This window comes from Ovis canadensis, chromosome 15 (assembly GCF_042477335.2).
Source record: "Ovis canadensis isolate MfBH-ARS-UI-01 breed Bighorn chromosome 15, ARS-UI_OviCan_v2, whole genome shotgun sequence".
Classification (NCBI taxonomy): domain Eukaryota; kingdom Metazoa; phylum Chordata; class Mammalia; order Artiodactyla; family Bovidae; genus Ovis; species Ovis canadensis.
The window spans coordinates 74,023,348-74,031,681 of record NC_091259.1 but is presented as its reverse complement, the minus strand read 5'-3'; positions in this window follow the sequence as shown (position 1 = coordinate 74,031,681).

The following is an 8,334-nucleotide window of genomic DNA, read 5'->3' as shown; positions in this document are numbered from 1 at the left end:
CTGATTCCTATTCCAGGAAGGGTATGAACTATCAGAAAAGACTTTGAGGAGGAACTTGGATAGGATAGGCAGGTTTTGCTACAGAAAACACAACCCCAGCATCTCAATGGCTCAAAGCAACAGAGATTTGTCACATAAGTCCAACGCAGGTGGGTTGACTTTTCAGGGCAAATGCCCTCCATACCGCACTTTAGTGATCCACCCTTTTAAAGCTGCCCCATGGTTACCAGGTGGGGAAGAGAGTCTTTCAATGGAAGTCAAATGCTTTGGTTTTACAATAACATTTGCTGCCTCCTCCCGCCACCATAGCCTGTGGGCCAGAACTAGTCATAACATGCTATCTGACTGCAAGGTATAGGTGTGCAGGTTGGAAAAGAATTTCCAGACAGGCGGCATAATGAAAGGAGAGTAAAATTTATTAGAATGGGGGAAGAGGGTGGGTTGCTGCCAGTACAGCAGGCCAGCTTCCTTATAATCAGGGAGAGCTGACCCCTCATGCGGGCGTTTAGTCTGCTTTTATAGCTGGAGAACCAAGGAGCGGGGTAGGGGTCTTGCAAACCATTTGCTGATTGGATGAGGTATGTGTGCATTCTCTATATAGGGGTGAATGAAGAGTAAGACATACCTTTCCTTGTATGGGACAAGAAGGGGACAGGCCATGTTACACAGGAGGGCTCAAAAATTCTGCAATGGTTACAGCATGGCGGGAAGGGCCATAAGGGTCTGGGTTTTTTCCTGTTCCTACACTTCAAGACCTTTCTTGCTCATCTTGTTTTTTTTTTTTAATATTTATCATTTTTAAAAATTTTGGCTGCATCAGGTCTTGGGCTTCCCAGGTGGCCCAGTGGTCAAGAATCCACCTGCCAAGCAGGAGATGCAGTTTTGATCCCTGGGTCGGGAAGATCCCCTTCCTGAAGAGGAAATGGCAACCTACTCCAGTATGCTTGCCTGGAAAATCCCAGGGAAAGAAGAGTCTGGTGGGCTACAGTCCATAGGGTTGCAAAGAAGTCAGACACGACTTAGTGACTGAGCATGCCCACATCAGATCGTAGTTGTGGCACACAGAAGCTCAGTTGCTGCTTGTGGACCTCTCTATAGTTGTGGCACGGGGCTTGGTTGCTCCAAGGCTTGTGGGCTCTTAGTTCCCTGACCAGGGATCGAATGTGTCCCCTGCTTTGCAAGGCAGATTCTTAACCACGGGACAACCAAAGAAGTCCCCTCGTCTTGTTCTTTTGTCCTCAGGGCACCATATAAGGGGACAGGGAAGTATAAGTTTCCTGTGTCCCAAGGGCATGGGTGAGCACCCACACTCTCCACCATGAATTAATATCGAAGAATAAATAGCGTTTGTAGAAGTAGGAGGAGGCCCCTTAAGGACCTGAAAACGGTGAAATACACACACAACATCGGACCTTTTTGAAAGCCCAATGCTGGGTTCTCTCACATAACATTTTTATTAGTTGATCCTGACAATGGCCTGGAGGGTGAATATTGTTCCTTGTTTTATGGTTTAGGAAACTGAGGTTTATAGATGTGAGAAATGGAATATTTCCTGCCATATCATTAAACAAGGATATCACAATCATCAGCAATTGCAGCCCTCCAGTGTGGGATGGTGAACCCTGAGGGAGCTCAGGAAGGAGAATACCTGCTATCTAGATGTTGGGAAAGACTGAAGGCAGGAGGAGAAGGGGATGACAGAGGATGATATGGCTGGATGGCATCACAGACTCGATGGACATGAGTTTGAGTAGGCTCCGGGAGTTGGTGATGGCCAGGGGAAGCTTGGCGTGCTGCAGCCCATGGGGTTGCAAAGAGTTGGACATGACTGAGCTGAGCGACTGAACTGAGCTGAGCAGCCATCTGACTGTAGCCACTCCCCATGGTGAACCCTGAGGCAAAGAAGCTCAGGAAGTGAAAACGAAGGATACTGGCCACAGATTAACTAAGGTCTTTATCAAAGGAACAAATCTGGTGGAGGTGATGGAATTCCAGTTGGGCTATTTCAAATCCTAAAGGATGATGCTGTGAAAGTGTTGCTGTCAATATGCCAGCAAATTTGGGAAACTAAGCAGTGGCCACAGGACTGGAAAAGGTCCGTTTTCATTCCAGTGCCAAAGAAAGGCAATGCCAAAGAATGCTCAAACTACCACACAATTGCACTTATGTCACAAGCTAGCAAAGTAATGCTCAAAATTCTCCAAGTCAGGATTCAACAGTATGTGAACTGTGAACTTCCTGATGTTCAAGCTGATTTTAGAAAAGGCAGAGGAACCAGAGATCAAATTGCCAGCATCCGCTGGATCATGGAAAAAACAAGAGTTCCAGAAAAACATCTACTTCTGCTTTATTGACTACGTCAAAGCCTTTGACTGTGTGGATCACAACAAACTGGAAATTTCTGAAAGAGATGGGAATACCAGACCATCTGACCTGCCTCCGACAAAACCTGTATGCAGGTCAAGAAGCAACAGTTAGAACTGGACATGGAACAACAGACTAGTTCCAAATTGGGAAAGGAGTACGTCAAGGCTGTATATGGTCACCCTGCTTATTTAACTTGTATGCAGATTACATCACGTTAAATGCTGGGCTGGATGAAGCACAAGCTGGAATCAAGATTGCTGGGAGAAATATCAATAACCTCAGATACGCAGACGACACCATCCTTACGGCAGAAAGTGAAGAAGAACTAAAGAGCCTCTTGTTGAAAGTGAAAGAGGAGAGTGAAAAAAGTTGACTTAAAGCTCAACATTCAGAAAACTAAGATCATGGCATCTGGTCCCATCACTTCATGGCAAATAGAAGGGGAAACTATGGAAATAGTAAGAGACTTTAATTTTGGGGGCTCCAAAATCATTTCAGATGGTGACTGCAGTCATGAAATTTAAAAAGGCTTACTCCTTGGAAGAAAAGTTATGACCAACCTAGATAGCATATTAAAAAGCAGAGTCATCACTTTGCTAACAAAGGTCCATCTAGTCAAAGCTACGGTTTTTCCAGTAGTCATATATGGATGTGAGAGTTGGACTATAAAGAAGGCTGAACGCTGAAGAATTGATGCTTTTGAACAGTGGTGTTGGAGAAGACTCTTGAGAGTTCCTTGGACAGCAGGGAGAACCAACCAGTCAATCCTTAAGGAAATCAGTACTGAATGTTCATTGGAAAGACTGATGCTGAAGCTGAAACTCCAATACTCTCACCACCTGATGTGAAGAACTGATTCATTTGAAAAGACCTTGATGCTGGGAAAGATTAAAGGCAGAAGGTGAAGGGGATGACAGAGGATGAGATGGTTGGATGGCATCACCAACTTGATAGACATGAGTTTGAGTGAGCTCCAGGACAGGGAAGCCTGGCATGCTGCAGTCCATGGGTTTGAAAAGAGCTGGACATGACTGAGCGACTGAACTGAACTGAACTGATATCAAAGGAATGATTTCAATGAGCCCAGACTCTTGCATTTTCTCATACCTAGAAAATCGCTAAATTCCTTAACTTGGGATATCTGGTTTTAATCAACAATAATCTTTTGACATTCGGACTATCTATCCTTTACTACAAAACTTCTAGATAACCTGGCTCCTTCCCTCACCTCTTTGAAGCAGTTCTCTCAGAGTCACTTGAGGTGCTGACTCCCAGGCTTGAAGTCCTAAAAATCCCCACTGATTAAAACATAACTCTCAACTTTTAGGTTGTGAATACATTTTAAGTTGACAGAAACTACAAAACTTGCCTGAGTTCATATTAGTAAGTGGAAGAAAGTCTAACTCTCTTGACCTTGCTTTTCTCCATCTATCAGCTTCACATAATGATCTCTTCACCATTGCACACAGTTCAGTTCAGTTCATTTCAGTTCAGTTCAGTCGCTCAGTCGTGTCCGACTCTTTGCGACCCCATGAATCGCAGCACGCCAGGCCTCCCTGTCCATCACCAACTCCCGGAGTTCACTCAGACTCGTGTCCATCGAGTCAGTGATGCCATCCAGCCATCTCATCCTCTGTCGTCCCCTTCTCCTCCTGCCCCCAATCCCTCCCAGCATCACAGTCTTTTCCAATGAGTCAACTCTTCGCACGAGGTGGCCAAAGTACTGGAGTTTCAGCTTTAGCATCATTCCTTCCAAAGAAATCCCAGGGTTGATCTCCTTCAGAATGGACTGGTTGGATCTCCTTGCAGTCCACGGGACTCTCAAGAGTCTTCTCCAGCACCACAGTTCAAAAGCATCAATTCTTTGGCGCTTGGCCTTCTTTACAGTCCAACTCTCACATCCATACATGACCACTGGAAAAACCATAGCCTTGACTAGACGGACCTTAGTCGGCAAAGTAATGTCTCTGCTTTTGAATATACTATCTAGGTTGGTCATAACTTTTCTTCCAAGGAGTAAGCGTCTTCTAATTTCATGGCTGCAATCACCATCTGCAGTGATTTTGGAGCCCCAAAACATAAAATCTGACACTGTTTCCACTGTTTCCCCATCTATTTCCCATGGAGTGATGGGACCGGATGCCATGATCTTCGTTTTCTGAATGTTGAGCTTTAAGCCAACTTTTTTGCTCTCCTCTTTCACTTTCATCAAGAGGCTTTTTAGTTCCTCTTCACTTTCTGCCATAAGGGTGGTGTCATCTGCATATCTGAGGTTATTGATATTTCTCCCAGCAATCTTGATTGCAGCTTGTGTTCCTTCCAGTCCAGCGTTTCTCATGATGTACTCTGCATAGAAGTTAAATAAACAGGGTGACAATATACAGCCTTGACGTACTCCTTTTCCTATTTGGAACCAGTCTGTTGTTCCATGTCCAGGTCTAACTGTTGCTTCCTGGCCTACATACAGATTTCTCAAGAGGCATGTCTGGTGGCCTGGTATTCCCATCTCTTTCAGAATTTTCCACAGTTTCTTGTGATCCACAAAGTCAAAGGCTTTGGCATAATCAATCAAGCAGAAATCGATGTTTTTCTGGAACTCTCTTGCTTTTTCCATGATCCAGTGGATGCTGGCAATTTGATCTCTGGTTCCTCTGCCTTTTCTAAAATCAGCTTGAACATCAGGAAGTTCACAGTTCACGTATTGCTGAAACCTAGCTTGGAGAATTTTGAGCACTACTTTACTAGTGTGTGAGATGAGTGCAACTGTGCGGTAGTTTGAGCATTCTTTGGCATTGATTTCTTTGGGATTGGCATGAAAATGGACCTTTTCCAGTCCTGTGGCCACTTCTGAGTTTTCCAAATTTGCTGGCATATTGAGTGCAGCACTTTCACAGCATCATCTTTCAGGATTTGAAAGAGCTCTACTGGAATTCCATCACCTCCACTAGTTTTGTTCATAGCGATGCTTTCTAAGGCCCACTTGACTTCACATGCCAAGATGTCTGGTTCTAGATGAGTGATCACACCATCGTGATTATCTGGGTTGTGAAGATCCTTTTTGTACAGTTCTTCTGTGTATTCTTGCCATCTCTTCTTAATATCTTCTGCTTCTGTTAGGTCCATACCATTTCTGTCCTTTATCGAGCCCATCTTTGCATGAAATGTTCCCTTGGTATCTCTAATTTTCTTGAAGAGATCTCTAGTCTTTCCCATTCTGTTCTTTTCCTCTATTTCTTTGCATTGATCGCTGAGGAAGGCTTTCTTATCTCTTTTTGCTATTCTTTGGAATTCTGCCTTCAGATGCTTATATCTTTCCTTTTCTCCTTTGCTTTTTGCTTCTCTTTTCACAGCTATTTGTAAGACTTCCCCAGACAGCCATTTTGCTTTTTTGCATTTCTTTTCCATGGGGATGGTCTTGATCCCTGACTCCTGTACAATGTCATGAACCTCATTCCATAGTTCATCGGGCACTCTATCTATCAGATGTAGGCCCTTAAATCTATTTCTCACTTCCACTGAATAATCATAAGGGATTTGATTTAGGTCATACCTGAATGGTCTACTGGTTTTCCCTGCTTTCTTCAATTTAAGTCTGAATTTGGTAATAAGGAATTCATGATCTGAGCCACAGTCAGCTCCTGGTCTTGTTTTTGTTGACTGTGTAGAGCTTCTCCATCTTTTGCTGCAGAGAATATAATCAATCTGATTTCAGTGTTGACCATCTGGTGATGTCCATGTGCAGAGTTGTTGGAAGAGGGTGTTTGCTATGACCAGTGCATTATCTTGGCAAAACTCTATTAGTCTTTTCCCTGCTTCATTCCATATTCCAAGGCCAAATTTGCCTGTTACTCCAGGTGTTTCTTGACTTCCTACTTTTGCATTCCAGTCCCCTATAATGAAAAGGACATCTTTTTGGGGTGTTAGTTCTAAAAGGTCTTGTAGGTCTTCACAGAACCGTTCAACTTCAGCTTCTTCAGTGTTACTGGTTGGGGTATAGACTTGGATTACTGTGATATTGAATGGTTTGTCTTGGAAATGAACAGAGATCATTCTGTTATTTTTGAGATTGCATCCAAGTACTGCATTTCAGACTGTTCTGTTGACCATGATGGCTACTCCATTTCTTCTGAGGGATTCCTGTCCGCAGTAGTAGATATAATGGTCATCTGAGTTGAATTCACCCATTCCAGTCCATCTTAGTTCGCTGATTGCTAGAATGTCGACATTCATTCTTGCCATCTCCTGTTTGACCACTTCCAATTTGCCTTGACTCATAGACCTGACATTCCAGGTTCCTATGCAATATTGCTGTTTACAGCATTGGACCTTGCTTCTATCACCAGTCACATCCACAGCTGGGTATTGTTTTTGCTTTGGCTCCATCCCTTCATTCTTTCTGGAGTTATTTCTCCATTGACCTCCAGTAGCATATTGGACACCTACTGACCTGGGGAGTTCCTCTTTCAGTATCCTATCATTTTGCCTTTTCATACTGTTCATGGGGTTCTCAAGGCAAGAATGCTGAAGTGGTTTGCCATTCCCTTCTCCAGTGGACCACATTCTGTCAGACCTCTCCACCATGACCCGCCCGTCTTGGGTTGCCCCCTGGGCATGGCTTAGTTTCTTTTTTTTTTTTTTAATTTTAAAATCTTTAATTCTTACATGTGTTCCCAAACATGAACCCCCCTCCCACCGCCCTCCCCATAAAATCTCTCTGGGTCATCCCCATGCACCAGCCCCAAGCATGCTGTATCCTGCGTCAGACATAGACTGGCGATTCAATTCTTACATGATAGTATACATGTTAGAATGTCATTCTCCCAAATCATGGCTTAGTTTCATTGAGTTAGACAAGGCTGTGGTCCTAGTGTGTTTAGATTGACTAGATTTCTGTGAGTATGGTTTCAGTGTGTCTGCCCTCTGATGCCCTCTTGCAACACCTACCATCTTACTTGGGTTTCTCTTACCTTGGATGAGGGGTATCTCCTTCCGCCGCCCTTCCTGACCTTCAGCATGGGATGGGTCCTCTAGGCCCTCCTGCGCCCAGGGAAGCCACCACAGGATTTGTTTATGGAGCTTAGGGAATCACTGGGGAGTGATACAGAAGATCTGGCAATGCTACTGGCACTGATTTCTTTAGCAAGCTGGGTGGTGAGCAGATAAATGTGTGTCTAATTTATTTTATATCTTAAATAGTTCAAAATACTTTTTTAAAAAAGAGAAGGGGGCAGATAGAATTGAAAACTTGTGACAGTTTCTTATTTTAAAGACATAATATTTTTTAAAATAGATCAGCAATGAGAAAGCAGGAAATACATTATTGTTAACATTTATTGAGCACATACTACATCCTGCTGCTGCTGCTAAGTCACTTCAGTCGTGTCCGACTCTGTGCGACTCCATAGATGGCAGCCCACCAGGCTCCCCCGTCTCTGGGAATTCTCCAGGCAAGAACACTGGAGTGGGCTGCCATTTCCTTCTCCAATGCATGAAAGTGAAGTCGCTCAGTCATACCTGACTCCTAGCGACCTCATGGACTGCAGCCTACCAGGCTCCTCCATCCATGGGATTTTCCAGGCAAGAGTACTGGAGTGGGGTGCCATTGCCTTCTCTGATATCTAGGATACTACATCCTAGATAGTTCTAAAAAATTTATTTCTATGTACTAACTTATCTCATTCCAACACGCTACCAATGAGGTAGATATTATCATTATCCTTATGTTAATATGAAATAAAAAACTGAAGAAAGATTCAATACATTATTTTAATTTTTTTTCAATACATTATTTAAAGTTAAGTAATATAAAGCAGAAAAACTAGATTGGAACGAAGCACTCTGGTTTCAGGATGTGTACACATAAAATCCATCACCTGGCAATACCTCCGCTAAAAAGGTGAAGACTGAGTCATGTTTGCAGAGGTGGGTCAAAATCTTTCAGGCATCTCCTGCTTGTTACATTCCTTA